This window comes from Arachis duranensis, chromosome 4 (assembly GCF_000817695.3).
Source record: "Arachis duranensis cultivar V14167 chromosome 4, aradu.V14167.gnm2.J7QH, whole genome shotgun sequence".
NCBI lineage: Eukaryota > Viridiplantae > Streptophyta > Magnoliopsida > Fabales > Fabaceae > Arachis > Arachis duranensis.
In genome coordinates, this window is record NC_029775.3 from 48029142 (window position 1) to 48046211 (window position 17070).

Here is a 17070-nt window from a genome sequence, read left to right on the forward strand (position 1 = left end):
TAAGCTTCTACCTTAGAAGAAGCTTCTTGAGTGCTGCTAGATGCAGTTTGCATTCCAGTCAAATGCTGAGAGATCATATTGACCTGCTGGGTCAAGATCTTATTTTGAGCCAATATGGTATTCAGAGTATCAACTTCAAGAACTCCTTTCTTCTGAAGTACCCCATTACTTATAGGGTTTCTTTCAAAAGTGTACATAAACTAGTTATTTGCAACCATGTCAATGAGTTCTCTTGCCTCTTCATGTGTTTTCTTCTAGTGGAATGATCCACTAGCAGAGTTATCCAATGACATCTTAGATATCTCAGAAAGGCCATCATAGAAGATGTCTAGTGTGGTCCAGTCTGAGATCATGTTGGGAGGACATCTTCTAATAAGTTGCTTATATCTCTCCCAAGCTTCATAGAGGGATTCACCATCTTTTTGTCTAAAGGTTTGAACTTCCAACCTAAGTCTACTCAACTTTTGAGGTGGGAAGAACCTGGTCAAGAATGCATTGACCACCTTCTCCCATGTGTTAAGACTCTCTTTAGATTGAGAATCTAACCACAATCTAGCTCTGTCTCTTATAGAAAAAGGAAAGATCATGAGCTTATAGACCTCAGGACACACTCCATTGGTCTTGACATTTGGATCTTCCTGTGGAAGTCCATGGTACTGGCAGTTTTGTTGAACTATGGTCACCAGTTGAGGTTTTAGCTCAAAGTTGTTAACTCCAATGGCGGGTATAGAGATACTTCTGCCATAGAAGTCAGAGGTAGTCTTGGTGTAAGCACCAAGAACCTTTCTTGCCTCTCCTTCATGATTAGGTTCGGCCATGTCTTTAGTTTCTTGTTCAAACTTTTCTGAAAGGTTTCTCAAGGAGTGCTATGCTTTAACTTGTTGTAATCTCCTCCTTAAAGTCCTCTCAGGTTCATGATCAAAATTAAAGAAAGGTTCTTTATCCATGTTTCTGGTCATAAACATGAAAAAAAAACAAGAGAGAAGAAGAATGGGAGCTCTTTGTTCAAGAACAGAGGACTCCCTGTGAGATGTGAAGAAAGAAGAGAAAGAAGAATGAAGATAGAAGAAGGAGATGAAGAATTCAAATATTAGAAGTAAAAAGAGAAACAAGAATTAAAATATTTTTGTTTTTATTTTGTTTATTAATTAAATTCGAAAATAGAAGTTAATTAATTAAACAGATTTGAAAATTAAATGATGAATTTTTGAAAATAGGACAGAGAAGAATTAGTTCAGAAGTTTTGAAAAAGAAAAAAGAGAAAACAACTAACTAATTAAGAAAGATTTAAATTTAAGATAGGATAGAAGATTAGAAAAGATTTGATTTTAAAAATATTTGAAAAAGTCAATAAGATAAGATAAGAATTGAAAAGATTTGAAAAAGATTTAATTTTAAAATTTTGAAAGAAGATAAGATAGAAAAGATTTTAAATTAAAGTTAAGATAAGTTAGGTAAGAAAGATAATATAAGGAAGTTAAGAAAAGATAAGTTTTAAATTAAAAGGATTTGAAATCAAAATAAAAAAGTTAGTTTCTAAAAAAGATTTGAAATTTGACTTTAAAAAAGATTTGATTTTGAAATTTGAAGTTCAAAATTTTAAAATTTTAAACTTGAAACTGAATTTTAAAATTTGAATTTTGGATTTTGAATTTTGAAATTTTTTATTTTTTAATTTTGAAATTGAAACAAGATAAGATGTAGATTTGAAAAAGATATGATTTTTGAAAAGATTTGATTTTGAAATTTGAAATTAAGATAAGATAAGATAATAATTTGAAATTAAAATCTGAATTTTTAATTAAGATTTTTGAATATTAATTAAATTAAAGATAGAAAAGATTTTTTTATTTTTGAATTTAATGAAGAAAGTGAAAAATAACAACAAGACACCAAACTTAAAATTTTTAGATCTAATGACACCAAGTATGCAAAAATTAGAAGGAAAAACACAAAGAGACACCAAACTTTAAAAATTTTAAGATCAAAACAAGAAGAAAAATAAGAACACTTTGAAGATCAAGAAAAACACCAAGAGCAAAACTCAAAGAATTCAAAAAAAAAAACAAGAAGATGCAAAGGGACACCAAAATTAAAGATTTTGAAAACCAAAGACACGATTTTTGAAAATTATAAAAAACAGACTCAAGAAGACACCAAACTTAAAGATTGACACAAGACTCGAACAAAAGACAATAATTTTGAACATTTTTTGAAAAAGTCTCAAAGAAATTCGAAAATTCAACCAAGAACACAAACAAAAGACTCAAACCAAAAACAAAGATTAAGTAAAGAAAAGAAAAGGTTTTTGAATTTTTTTTATTTTTTCAAAAAAAAAGAAAAGAAAAGAAGATAAAATAAAAGACTCTAACAAAATTAAAGAAAATACCTAATCTAAGCAACAAAATAATCCGTCAGTTGTCCAAACTCAAACAATCCTCGGCAACGGCGCCAAAAACTTGGTGCATGAATCCCCACGCTTCGTACAACTAAACCAGCAAGTGCACTGGGTCGTCCAAGTAATACCTGAGGGAGTTAGGGTCGATCCCACGAGGATTGTGCTTTGAAAGCAAGCTATGGTTGTCTTGCGGATCTTAATCAGGCGGATAGAAGATGTTGGTATGTTTGTGATTCCATAAAAGGAATAAAGATGGAATTACAAGGTTTGATTATAAGAATAAGACAATGGTTAAGGCTTGGAGATGCTTTGTCCTTCTGGATTAACTCTGGTATTACTATCTTCTTCAATTGTGAATAATTTCTTCTGTGGCAGGTTGTATGTGATTGACGCTGGTTTGAGCAGCTGCCAATACTCCTCTAGATCTGAACCCCAAGGTTAGTGCGGATCCATTCTGATTGAGGGTGAAGCTCCTGCAGTTCATTCTCTTTGATGATCCTACTCAAAACGCCACAAACAAGGTCGAATCTTCCGGATCAGAGGATGCTACGCCTTTGGGTTCTAGCTTCTACCACATAGACACTAATCTCTCCATACTTTGGCTCAACTAGTGTCTCAAGAAGTCCCCAACGAAGTCGTGTATTAGCCGTCTAAGAGATGTATAATCAAGCTGGTGGTTCATCATTATCCGATGAAAGATTCACTTTGAACCCATGTAGAATGTGATAATCTTATGCTAGTTCAACATATTCATATTGATGAAGAATGAAGATACTGATGACAAGTCATCATATGCTACCTTTTCAAGCAAATTTCACTTGTTTCATTTGTTTTTATGCACTTTCTTGCATTGTAAGTTAGTAATTTGGAGTGGAATTACATGGTTTCTTTGAATCAACCAACCACCCTTTAATTGGCACAAAATCATGAGGTTTAAGCTTGAATTAATTGGTTTTTAAATGAATTTTAAACCTTATGAATTTGGTGATACTTTGATTGGTTTTTTTGATTACTTGTAGGTGAAGAAAATGAAGAAAGAGAGAAAGCGTGGCCTAAGGAAAGGAAAAGCGTGGCACATTGCAAGGAGCAAGAGCCTAGAGCTCTTGCCAAGAGCCTAGAGCTCTTGTGAAGAGCTTTACTTCAAAGACCAAAGGCCAAGCAAGGGAAGAGCTAGCCTCTCCACAAGAACCGAGCGCTACACATCAAGGAGGGAGCAAGGCAAAGTTTCAAGGCTCAGCTCTTGCCAAGAGCTTTATCGGGCTACTCTCCAAGAAAAATCAAGGAATAAAAGCTGGCCAATGCACTCACCAAGATTTGAACTCAAGACCAAAGGGGAAGGGTGCAGCGCTACTTTGCTAGAAAAATAAGCCAAAATTGGCTTGTTTTCACTCCATGGGATTCGAACTAAGGGCATCAAGGAAGCAAGGCATTTGGCGCTACTTATGTGCCAAAAAAAATGGGCAGCACTTGCACTCCTAAGGATTCGAACTGTGGCCCTCAATAAGGACAAGGAGCAAGCTCAGCTCTTGCCAAGAGCTGAGCGCTACTTCTTTGTCACATGATGCATAGGGTGCGCGCAATTTGGCAAGGAAAAAGAGAACCAAAGCTCGGCTCTCACAAGCAACTGAGCCTAGCCCTGGGAGCAACACCCATGGGTTAGAAAATTCACCAAAAATTCAAATTAAATCCATTTCTTCACCAAATTTAGAAGGCCACCCAAATTTTGAAATCCAAAATAGGAAGTGTATAAATAGATGTTAGTTAGATTTAGAGAGGACCTTTTTTTTACTTTTCTTTTGATCATTTTTTAGACTTTTTGAATTTGGAGTTTACTTTTGTTTTGAGTTTTCATTTTCTTTGAACTTTAGCTTTGAATTGGGAAGTAGAATTGAGTTCTCTTCCTCTGGATTTTCTTATTTTTTCTTTTTAGGCACACTTAGCTTGAGTCTTGGGTGTTGAGAATTGAGGAAATTCTGTCTCAATCTCACCTTGAGATCCCTTTGTTCGTTTCTTTGCATAATTTAAGATTTGGTGATTTGAATTCAAGTTTCTTTACTGTTTTGATCTTTAATTTATTTTCAATTGTTCTTTGAGTTGGATCAAGGAAGGCAGTGAGATCTAGACTTGGTTTTCTAGTCTCTTGACCCCTGAGATCTTGCATATTCCTTTTAGTTCATCTGTTGAATGCTTCTTCAAGCTAATTTATTTTTCTGTTTGAGATCTATTTCAATTCAAGTCATCCTCTACTCTTATGCTTGTTGCAATTTACTTTTCCTTGTTAAATTTCTGCAAATCCCAACTCCCTGATCCCTTTATCATTTAAGCAATTAACATTTCTTACACTCTAAGTTTCTGTTATTTACTTTACTTGTTCTTTAAGATTCAACACTTTTACTTTCTGTTTCTTTAATTTACTACAATTCTCCCCCTCTACTTTTACAATTCATGCAATTTAGCTTCTGTCAATTACAAATCACTCAAATCAACTCTTGTTTGCTAGACTAAATTAATCACTAAACTAAAATTGATCAATCCTTCAATCCCTATGGGATCGACCTCACTCTGAGTGAGTTATTACTACTTGATGTGACCCGGTACACTTGCCGGTGAGTTTTGTGTTGAATCGTCTTCCACACCATCTGATACATCTTATAAAAGAGAATCAAACACGAATTGAGAAAGAATAGTAGTACTTTTATTAATCCAAAAAACTCAACAGGGCTCCTCCCTTCAACCTAGGAGGTTTAGAATCTCATACTGACAGAAAATACAATGATAAACAAAAATATGATGTAAAGTCTCCAAAAGGTCCGTTAAGATTATGTAAAATATCCCTTAAATACTAAACTAATGACTAAGGATTACATAAGAAGGGTAAAACAGTGTTTTCGTGTTAAAATCCACTTCTGGGGACCACTCAGTGACGGGTCAGGAATGCATCTCCTCGCCCCGTGGCTGAGCTCTCTCACAGTTCTATTCCCTCCTTCGCGTGTTCTTCTCTCGTGATGGAATAGTGGCAGAGACGGCGTGGAGCACGGTGCGGCGGTGGTGACGAGGCATGGTGTAGTGGTGGCGCGACTTCTCTGCTCCCTTACTCCGCGTGCTCTCTCTCTCGGATCTTCCTCTTGATGGCACAGCGGCGACGACGGTGGCAGTGATTCCCACTGGCGCCGTCTCCCTCTCTTCCCCCATCTCCCTTTCTCGCAGCTCCCCTCTCCTCTCATCCCTTTCTTTCTTTTCTTTCTTTCTTCCCTCTAAAAAGAACCGTGTCTGTGTGTTTGTTTTGGTGAGGAAGAGTGTCTTGTTTGTGCGTGCTGAGTGTGTGGGTAGTGTATGTATATGTGTGTTGGTGATGAGTGTGGGTGGCTAGAGTTCACTTAGAAAAGGGGAAAATGTGTGTTAATTAGGGTTAGGGTTTGTATTTGGAATTGGGGATTTTGGTGTTTAATTTGAAAACTAATTGAATCCTTAAAATTACTTTTAAAATATTATTTGTTGTATCAAATTGTTATTTGATTTTCACTCAAATACTCTAATTGAAAATATAATACAATATAATTAATTTTCTTTATTAACAAACATAAAGTATTTAATTATAAATATATTATCATATAAAAATCTTATTATTCTACAACTACTAATTCTATAATTTAAATATAGGAATTAATTCAATAATTATAAAATTAGATAAAATTATAATTTAAATTTTCAAACATTATTATTATTGAATTTCTAAGACTTTAAATAGCAAATAGAAAAATAATCCAAAATTATAGAATTTGGATAAAAATCTTAATTTATTTCAAATCCAATTAATCAAAACTATTTTTAATTATCTTCAGTAAAATAATTTATGAACTTAAAACTGCAAATAAATATATGTAATTTGAAATTGGTTCGTAATAACTTTTTAAAAATTATGGGTCTTACAACAAATACGTTAATTGATTCGACTCGATAAGTTGTTATTATCTCTTTTAACATATTACCATTTCTAGAGTTAGAGTTTCTGTTGTACAAAATATTTTTTGTTAATAGTCTAAAATTATGTAAATAAATCAAAAGGTTTAACTATTATTATCAATAGAATGTTTATAATTTTTTATTTTAATATATACACCATTATAAGAAAAATGTTGAATAACGTTGGATTTACCAACCGAATAACGAAAATAATTCACTGGAAAATATATTTATCGGTAGATTTTCTATCGGAATCAATCCAACAGTAGAAACCTTGCCGGTAGTTACCATCGGATTCTGTGATGAATTTTTTACCTAAAAACCATTTAATTACCGACGGAAATTTCTATTGGTAATTTTGGTGCTTCACTATTTTCTTTCCCGCTTAATTACCGTTGGATTTGTCCCACAGTAAATTCAATTTTAAAAAAATAAACACAATTAGTGGTCAATTTTTTTAAAATTTTTAATTTAAATTTGTTTTTTATACAATTAGTAGTGAAATTCAAAATAATAGGAACCGAATATGGTAAATTAAGTCTTAAGTATACAAATAAAATGAAAAGTCAAATAAATATATAAAATACAATGAAACAATATAGAACAAAACTCTAATCACAAAAGATCCTAACAGTCATCATCGTCGTCATCCCTCAGTTGGTTCTACTGAGACGATAGACTAGTCGGTGATATCGGTGTCCCTCCATCAGCACCGCTGCCACTGGTGTGCATCACATCTTAGTACACCGCCATCTGTTGCTGTACCCGCTGAAGCTGCTCCAACTCTCGCCTCCACTCCAGCCTGAGGGAATCCGTGTTTAACACGCATGTAAGGACGCATGATACCTCTCCTTAGACTCCTGCAGCTGCTGAGTCTATTGGTGAAGGCTTCGAGTGGGCTCCAACACCTGCTCTCTCAAATCGACGCTGTCCTCGGGATCGATGGGCCAACTGGTGGCAGAGGCGGATGAAGGTCTCAATGTGGAGGTGCGGAGGTTGTCGGAAAAAAACTATCCCAACCTGTAGACACGATTCTTATATGGCTTAAATGCAGTTTCGCGCCAAATAGTGTCAGGATCAACTTCTAATGCATCGGAGTTTTTGTCGTCGTGTCCAGTATGCTAAGATCGCTCAGTTGCAGCCTCCAGTCTCTGCATGTAGGACTTCTGACACTTCTGCTTATAGTCAAGTCTGCAAAGAGCATTCCGGAAAACACGTAGCTCACAAAACAATTATTACAAAATCAATTATCAAAAATTAAACCAATATGGCATTATATTACGACATACACACCAAAAACTCAATTATTACAAATAGTAGCATCTCAAGCAATCCACCATCAACACTATTCAGTATGCTTAACATAATCAACTAATGTAAATCACATGGTGGCTACAAACAATTAAACATACAAACTTGACATAATTAAGTTACATAAGGCCAATTTTATTAATCTTGTACTATTGGACAAAGCCTCAATCATTTAAAAAATTAAAAACACATCACATTCAATCATAAATGCATAATAACAAAATTTTTATTAAGAGCTCTTTAAGGGATTTTAACAAACACTTGGCATTCAAAATCATGAAACACATCAAGTAGCAAAACCAAGCATTTTGTTAACATCAATTAACAAGTACAGTACCCTAGCAGCAGCAATTCGCAACATTTTTAGGAAAATATCCAAACAACTTAAAATCTAATACCTTAAATCTAACATATCATAATAACCTAAATCACAAAAAAAAAAACTAAATTGAACCAACCATAAAATTGATTCAAAATTTAAAACTAAAATTCTAAACCTAAATTAAATTAAACTAAGAATTTAACACCCTACCACACAAAACCTTACGCCATAGTCATAAATCAGAGGTGGTGAGGCATTACGACACCTAAAAGCAAAATTACATTCATAGTAATTTGAAGAAATATAATTTAACTAAGAGCTTGTGAGGAAAAAATAAACCAAAGCGACAACTATTATCACACTTGAAGCGTTAAAGATAAGAAGCACTGATTATAGAAACAAAAGAGATATATATATAGATATACATAAGATCCAAGATAAAAATGCATAATAAGTACTAATCTCGACCTACGAAAAAAAGGCTAGCTAGAATATTACAAATTAAAAGTGTACAAAATAATATCTTGTTTCTCCAAAATAGAACCTTTAAGAGGAATATAAAATAACATGCTCAAAAGCGGAGAATAATACTAAGTACAAAATAAATCTCAAAAAGAGATAAGTCTTCTTCGCTTCCACCAACAGAATCCTACACGGTCAGCGAGGTGCATCACGACCTGTATCTAAACAATAGAAATTTTCACAACGAGTGAGAACTTGAAAGTTCCCAGTGTGATAATAGTTCCAAATAGAGACTATATAAAGAGATACGAACCCACTAGGCAATCTTAATCTCCATTTCCACAAAAATTCTAGACTAGGGTTTTAACTAATTCGAACAGGGTTAAGTTATTAAGTCTCAGTTCCATATCTACCTCTAAGCTCAATAATTTTTAATATATTATCATCCATCTCCAATACCTCAATAGTTCAATCCAGTATTTATCTTAGCATTTTGTTCAACAGTAGCAAACACAACTAATAAGCATTACAAGACAAACACAAATAGAAAGCATGTATAACAACTATCACAATTAACAATTAACAAAAATATTCAGTTAGGCAAGCCAAAAAACATTATACACACTTAAACAATAGCAAATAGATACATATGATGCAAGCCTGTCTTATTGGCCATGAGTTCACATGTCGGTTATATTGCTAGACCCGACACAGATCCGATTGCAACTCTCGGATTACTCTCTCTTTTGTGCATCTCCAAGAGAAATAAATTTCGAGGGAGAGTTTTCTACCACCTTCTCTTAGAGGTATACTCAGGGGATAACGTTTTAAGGAAAAGTGCCCTACCACTTTCCCCAAATTGTGCCAAAAATAACGAAGAGTGTCGTTTCACCTTGTAACAGGAGAGAGACGTGGGGAAAACATTCTAAGGGAGAGTGCCCTACCACCTTCCTCACTTCCAACAAACAATTAAAAGAGGAATGTGGGGGAGAGTGCCCTACCACATTCCCCACATCCACACTGCAACCACAAATAAGCGGGATGATACTTCCGTCCTTCCCCGATGCAAGTGCCAAACAAATGCATAACCACAAACAAGCGGGATATAACCACTAACCTTGCCCGAAACCACTGACAAGCAGGATAAGAACCACTGACCTTGCCCAAAACAAATGCTAAATCAATACGCAAGCGGGCCGAATCCCACAACCTTGCCACACAAGTAGGACAGTGCTACCGTCCTTGTTAATACAGTCATTCACACCATAATTAGTCATAATCATTGACTTAAATTAGTTTTATAAATTATTATATTCGTTAACCCCAGTTTTTTTTATCAATTTATTAATTTCATTATGTCGTGAGCGGGACATGGCTACTGTCCTCACCATGGGCAGAATGAAACCACAATGCCCACATAGTAATTTACGCACTGAGCAAGCAGGATGATACCACTGTCCTTGTCATGTAAATAGTCTATATCACACTTAAAACCAACCCACAATTCCATCCAGTTTCGGAAGATACGCCCTAACATAACCCCATCCATTCATTAACTAATCAACCTCATTATTCCATGAACGGGATGAAACCACCGTCCTCACTGCGGTCGGGACAAACCTCCATCATCCCAATAATTTTCTCCGGTTAACTAAGTGTTTACCTGGGAATTAATCAATTCAATTGGTTGGATTTAACCACACCTTTTTCATAGCTTAAAAACTAGTTATCGGACATCATATGGGGGTAACAAGGCTTTAGAAGCTTGTCGGGAAGGTTAAATAGTCAAAAACAAAGTTTTTCAAGAAAACAGGACATATGCACACGTACACCTCTGTGCGCATGCACATATCAGCGCCAATTTCCCGACATGTGCGTACACACCACCTTATGCGTACGCACAGCTTGCAAAATTTTCTTGGTGTGCATATACACACCCTTGTGCGCTCGCACAAGCTTACACACACGCGTTGTGCTGTGTGTAAGCACGCCACTATGCGCGCGGACACAAGCCAATTTTTTTGATTTTTTGCGGAATCTGAAATTTTAGTTTTTAACCTTAGTTTTCAAAAGTTCATAACATTTGCTACAAATTTTCTTTTTCCTTCGTTATTTGACGGTTTTAAAGTTCTTATCATTAGCTTTAATTCAAGATAAATTTCATGCTTCAAAGAGCCAAGTTATGGCCCATCAAAGTTGGTCAAAAATCTATTTTTACTAATCTTCTGCATAAGTTTACAATTCTCTAGCTTTTACCTCTTTCAAGCGAACATAACCAAATTCCTGGACACCCTTTTTACTCAACATCAATTATCAACCATATCCTAGCCATCAAAACACAAACCACCAATCCCAATTCAATTAAACCCTCTCATTACTCAAAATAACATCAACCGACAATTCACATACATTTAAACAAGTAACCTACTTATTCGAGGCCTCCGGCCATAATTTCGCTCAACAATTCTTATCAAACTTACCAAGATGCCTCCAAGCTCAGCCTTTGGTCCAAATCATCATATTAACCATCAACGGTCAATCAACCACACATCATACTCAATTTTTCATAATCGAACTAAGACAAATTCAGTTAGCATTCGCACATTCAACCGACATTCAACTCAATTTGATATTTCATCCCAATTATTTATTCACAATCACAATATATCAATCTAATCTTTTTAATGCCTCGATTGAGGCTTATAACTTACCAAAAGAGTGCATTGATCTTCCGCATCTTTAGTTATTTTTTCTTTAGAATTTCATTCAATAAGCTAATGATTTTTGTTAGAAAAGCAATCATTTCATGATTTGGCGAGCATTACTTTGAGTAAGTTTGAATTCATTCATTATAAGAGATTTTGGAGGAGAATTAACAAAGATCAAGGAGGAAGAAGAAGCTAGGAATCATCATAAAGAATAGGCATAAGAAGGAGAATCAAATAGAAAGCTCCCGGGACCAAACAGAAAGCTCCCTGGACAAGAAATCACTAAAGGAAGCTATACGTACAATGTGGGAGACCATGCATTCAACGTGAAGAGCAAAACAGAGGTTTTGGTACCAAATCAAGCCATGCGTTGTACGTAGGAGCCCGTGCATTGCACTTAAAGATCAAACAGAGACCAATTTCACTAAATGGAGCCATGCATTGCACGCAGGGCTTGGTGCATTGCACTTGGGACATCAAACAGAGGCCAATTGTGCCAAGGAAGGATCATGCATTGTACGTGGGAGACTATCTGTACAATGCACCAAATGGGCCGCTCCCAGGGGCCTTAATTCACTCATCAAATCCTCTAATTCTTCAAACACTTAAGTGGATAACTCAAGGCTTAATATAAGCCCATGAAGTCAAGAGTTAATTTCCAATTGTGGAAAAGGTCAAAGGAGCTTATCTTAAAGGAAAAACTCTAAGAGAATACTTAATTAATGAGATTTGATTTGATTTAATTTTCTTTTGAAATGAATTTTGAATGTGAATTTGTTTGAGGGTTAGTATAAAAAGGAAAGGAGCTATATACATGAGCTCTCTCTCCCTGCCATTTTTCAATTTAGAATTATGGTTTTTCTATGATCATGGGCAACTAATCTCTTCTTGTTAAGGTTAGGAGCTATGTTTATTACCATGGGTTAATGTTATTACTTTTCTATTCTTGATTTATGCATTGATATTTTTTTAAGAATTTAGTTTTCATTCTTCATCACAAGTGTTTGAGTTTATTGGTAAATAACTTGAATTTGAATTGAATTCTATATGCATCTTGGAAACATTTGTTTGATAGAATTAAGCTTGAAAATCTCTTTTCTCAATTCTGAAAGTTTTGAACTTAGCTCGATAAGGAACATTGAATCAATTAGGTTTAAATTTTAAGAATTGTGTAGCTTATGAATCAGCAAGTATGCTTTATCTCTTATCATAATTAATTGATCAAGGAATTGATGATTTGTTATGTTAAGGGAAACCGGATTTCCAAGAGATTGGGGTTTGATTTATTAGGGTTTGTCGTAAGATACATCTATGCATGATCAAGATAGATAGTGAAAAGTATTTTTCTTGAAGTTTTAAACATCTTTGAAATCTTAGCATTCCATTCATACTATTTTCTCAATAGTTTATAAATCGCTTTCATTTAATCTTCTATTTTTTCCTATTTGATATTGCCAAAACCCTCATTTGCAATTGTTTAGTTAGACAATAGATTAACTCTTGTGTGCTCAGTTCATTAATCCTTGTGAGAATGATAACCCACTCTTGTGGTATTACTTGATATGATTCGGTGCACTTGTCGAGTTTTGGTTTTGCAAAATTTCGCATCATGCATCTCACTCAATCACGGCCTCTGGCCCAAATTTTCATATCAATAGCCATAATAGGCAATCAAACCACAATTTGCATCCAAATTCAATCATCAACCAACATAAAGTTTACACTAAACCAACATAATCACAACATCCATTATTTAACACTATCCTAAGTAGTGTTATGAAAATTGAACCGGACCAACCAGTTCAACCGAATTTACTAGGAACTGGTCTGCTAGCTAGTTCAGTTGAAGTAAAAAATCGTCTGGTAAAAATTGGTCAAACTGGAAGTTAACTGGTGAACAGTTTAAACCAGACGGTTTTTTTCGGTTTTTAATTTTAAAAAATAAAATAAAAAATATATAACCCTCCATCCCTCCCCTTTCTCTCTTGCACACACCCACGACCCACCACCCAGCCGCTCTCTCTCTCTGATCTCCACACGAAACCCTAGCAGCCTCTCTCTCTCCTAGACAGCCGGCAGCAGCAGCCAGCGGCCAACGACGCCGTCGTCGACGAACTCTTCTCCTCAGCCAGCATTGAGGAGAGCCATCACAATTCTCTTCTCCTGGATCGCTTCACCTCGCGTCTTCAGGTATGCTCGAAGCTGCTGTTAGCGTCGCCGTCTCTGTTCTCATCGTCGTTGGCCACCCTGAAATCATGTCTATGTCCTCATTGTCGATCCCTCTCTCTTGCGCGTCAAGCCTGTCTTTGATCCCCTCTGTGCCTGAGCTCACTTCCCCTCTTCCGTCGCCGTCACTTGGATTCCTCATTCGCTGCCGGTCTTCAATTTAATTTTTCTTGTTTTGTACTTTTATTTGGTTTTCTGATTTCTGATTCTAAGTTTTCTAATTTATGCTTATTTTGAGTTACTAAATTTCTGAGCTTGTAAGCCTCCATCGCTACACTACTTCAGTTTCATTTTTGGGAGTTAATTACTATTTTTTGGATTTAATTATGCTGATTATTGCTTGTTTTCTGGGTTAATTATTGTTTTTTGATTGCTGTCTTCTGGATTTAATTTCTATTGATTGTTGTTTGCTGCTTTTTAGCTTGTTTTATTTTGTTAATTAAATGAATTAATCAGGTTTTTGTAATTTTGTTTTTGTAAGTTTTAAATTATATTTTTGTTTTGTTTTGAATTTGTTACTGTAGTTTGATTTCATAGTATGTTTGTTTGATTTCATATGTTTTGTAATTCTGTTTGTTGTTCCAAATTTTGATTATGTTTGCAAATTCAGTGGTTATTACTAATTTGTTAGTTAGTTTTTATTATTAGGTTATAAATTGATTAAATTCTAATTAATTGGTGAGTTGATGTGAAACAAGATGGGTTTAAGATGTTTAGCAATATGAAAGTGTTAAATTTTCTAAGTGATTTTTCTAAGAGATTTGATACTAATTGAAAACTTGTTATTAGTTGAAAACTTGTCAATGTTGTTTGTTTTGGTGATAGAATATTATTTATTTGTTATTTACATGTTTTTGATCTACTTCAGTTATAAATTTTGATGTTTAAAGTTGTTTATGAATTTTTATTGATAAATTATGGACAATTAATTATATAAATTTGTGAAATTTTAAATTTTATTAGGTTAAAAATTATTGAATTTAAATATTTAAAATTATATATTAAATTTTTTATAATTTTATTTAATATTTAATTAAATTTGTCGAATCCCAGTTGAACCTGGTCGAACGATTGAACCAGTGAACCAATCACATTATCAGTTTATTGAACGGACCGGTTCTCACAACCTTGATTCTAAGGGCATTTAACGTAAATTTTCACATAACCTAAGATAGTGTCTACCCGAAATAAAAACCTATACCCTGTTTGACGGTGGTTTTCCAACTCTTGGATTTCCTTTCCAAATGGACCCAAGCCTCAATCAATGAAATCAAAGAGAAAGAGTTTTCCCATCTTGTACCACTTAACTTTGGGTCAAAATCCCTCTAGAACTCAAGATTAAGCTTCGTCTAAACATCAAAATCACAATGTTTCAATACACATACCAAAACATGAGTTTGAGGGAAAAAACAAAAATGGTTCAGAGTTTTTGGGAATACTGATGATTGGATTTTTGACGGCTTAGAATTTCACAAACGAATTCTCGTTGCAAGTATAGTTTCTAAACCAATCACTAATCCTTTCATACAAAAAGTTGTTTGTCACTAAAACAAACCCCTAAAATTTATAAACCGAAGTATTCAAACCTCGGGTCGTTTTCCCTAGGAATTACAATAAAGTGTCTTGTTATTGGTTGTGAATTATTTTGGGGTTTTGATAAGAAGTATGAAAGATAAATGGCAAGAAAGTAAACTAAGGCCTAAAAAGGTCTTGGCAAGCGTTGGTGGTCAAGGATCTCTATCCTAATCACTAACCACAATATGAGAATTGGCAAGGATTAATCTCATTAAATCATCCTCTAACTAGTAGTAAAGGAAAGTCAAATGAGCTATATCAATCCTAGTCCATAAGTCCTAACTCTCCACTAATTCAATTAGTGAGAACTAGAGTCAATGGATCCCAATCATCAATTACTTGGACATTAGCAACTCAAGAGTTCCCTAGTTACCTTTCCAAGCCAAGAGAATAAAATTCTACTCTAAAATCCTTCCAAGCATTTCATCAAACACTTGGAAGGCATAAAAGGAAAGCATAGTAAATTGATAACAAGAATAGAATTTAACAACAATTACTGAAATGAATTAACAATAACAATCAAAAGAAACACATTTATTATGAATTACCTTGATTGAATTGAAAGAGAGTAGAAGAAACAAAAGTAGATCTACAACAAAACACAAGAACAACATAAAGGAAATTACAACAAAAGAATGGAAGGAGAATGAATGTAACAACAAGGAATTGAGAAGATAGAAGTAGAAGAAGATGTACTAAAATCTAGATCTAAGAACTAAACCTAATCCTAATCCTAATCCTAGAGAGAAGTGAGAGCTTCTCTCTCTAGAAACTACTTCTAAAACTAATCCTAATGAGTGTGAATGAACTAATGGTAACTAACTTCTAAAGTATGAGAGTATGAAAAGTCTCCCATTCCCCCTTCAATCCTTGGCTTAAATAGCATCAGAAATGAGTTGGATTGGGCCCACAAGGCTTCTAAAATCGCTGGCCACGTTTTGCTTTAAGTGAACTAGGTGGCAGCAACGGTGCGTGCGCGTACTATGCGCGTGCGCGCCACCATACGTGTAGCAACTATGGCAAATCTTATATCGTTTCGAAGCCCCAGATGTTAGATTTCTAACCCAACTAGAACCGCATCATTTGGACCTCTGTAGCTCAAGTTATGGTCGTTTAAGTGCGAAGAGGTCGGCATGACAGCTTTCCGGTTCTTTCATTTCTTCATGAGTTCTCCAACTTTTCATGCTTCTTTCTTCATTCCCTTGATCCAATCTTTGCCTCCTAAACCTTAAATCACTTAACAAACATATCAAGACATCTAATGGAATTGATCTAGCCATAAACTTGATAGCTACGATTTAGGAAATTGCACAATCGGCAAAAATTCCTTCCGGCAAGTGCACCGGTTATCGTCAAGTAAAAACTCACAATAGAGTGAGGTCGAATCCCACAAGGATTGGTTAAATGAGCAATTCGAATTAAAAGTATGTTCTAGTTGAGCGGAATCAAGATTTAGATGAGCGGAATGTAAAATTGCATGAATTAAAGAGCAAGAAGCTAAATTGTTGAAATTAAAAGGGATGGGGGTGATTGCATGAATTGAAATGTTCAGAATGTAAATAGAAAGGGATAGATCAGAGAGAGGGGTTCATTGGGGTCAGGAGATATTGAAATCTCCGAATCAAAACATTTTCATCTCTTCCTCAACCAATGCATTCATTGAATTTTGCTTGGCAATCTTATATGATTGAATCCCAATCCCTTGGCTCCCCAATTCTCTCTAAAAACAAACAAATTCCCAATCCCTTGGTTTAAATGTTCATAAGAAGAGATGATGCTCGATCACTGATTATACCACACAGTTTCATGAACCACAATTTGGTAGGATTACATGTCACAATATCCATCCAAACCCCAATCCAATTCACTGTGAGAAAGCTTCTCTAGCATGAATCCTCCATTCCTTTCCCAAGGTTCCGAAGGATTCCAATTATGGGTAATTTCTTTCCCAAGACAACTACCCAATGGAATTAAACCGAGAAGCTTCCTAACAAAATTCAAGAGAAAAGATTGAAGAAGAAGATAAAAAATATTATTGATTCATTGAATTACAATAGAGCTCCCTAACCAATGAAAGGGGTTTAGTGAGTCATAGCTCCGAATTC

At 34.8% G+C, this 17070-nt stretch overlaps 1 non-coding gene across 1 annotated transcript; it reads left to right on the forward strand.

The window, feature by feature from the left end:
• The first annotated feature begins 346 nt into the window (after positions 1 to 346).
• LOC127747160 (small nucleolar RNA R71) lies at positions 347 to 455 on the forward strand. The gene has a single exon (XR_008008964.1). It is a non-coding gene; the product is annotated as a small nucleolar RNA R71 (small nucleolar RNA).
• The last annotated feature ends 16615 nt before the right edge of the window (positions 456 to 17070 follow it).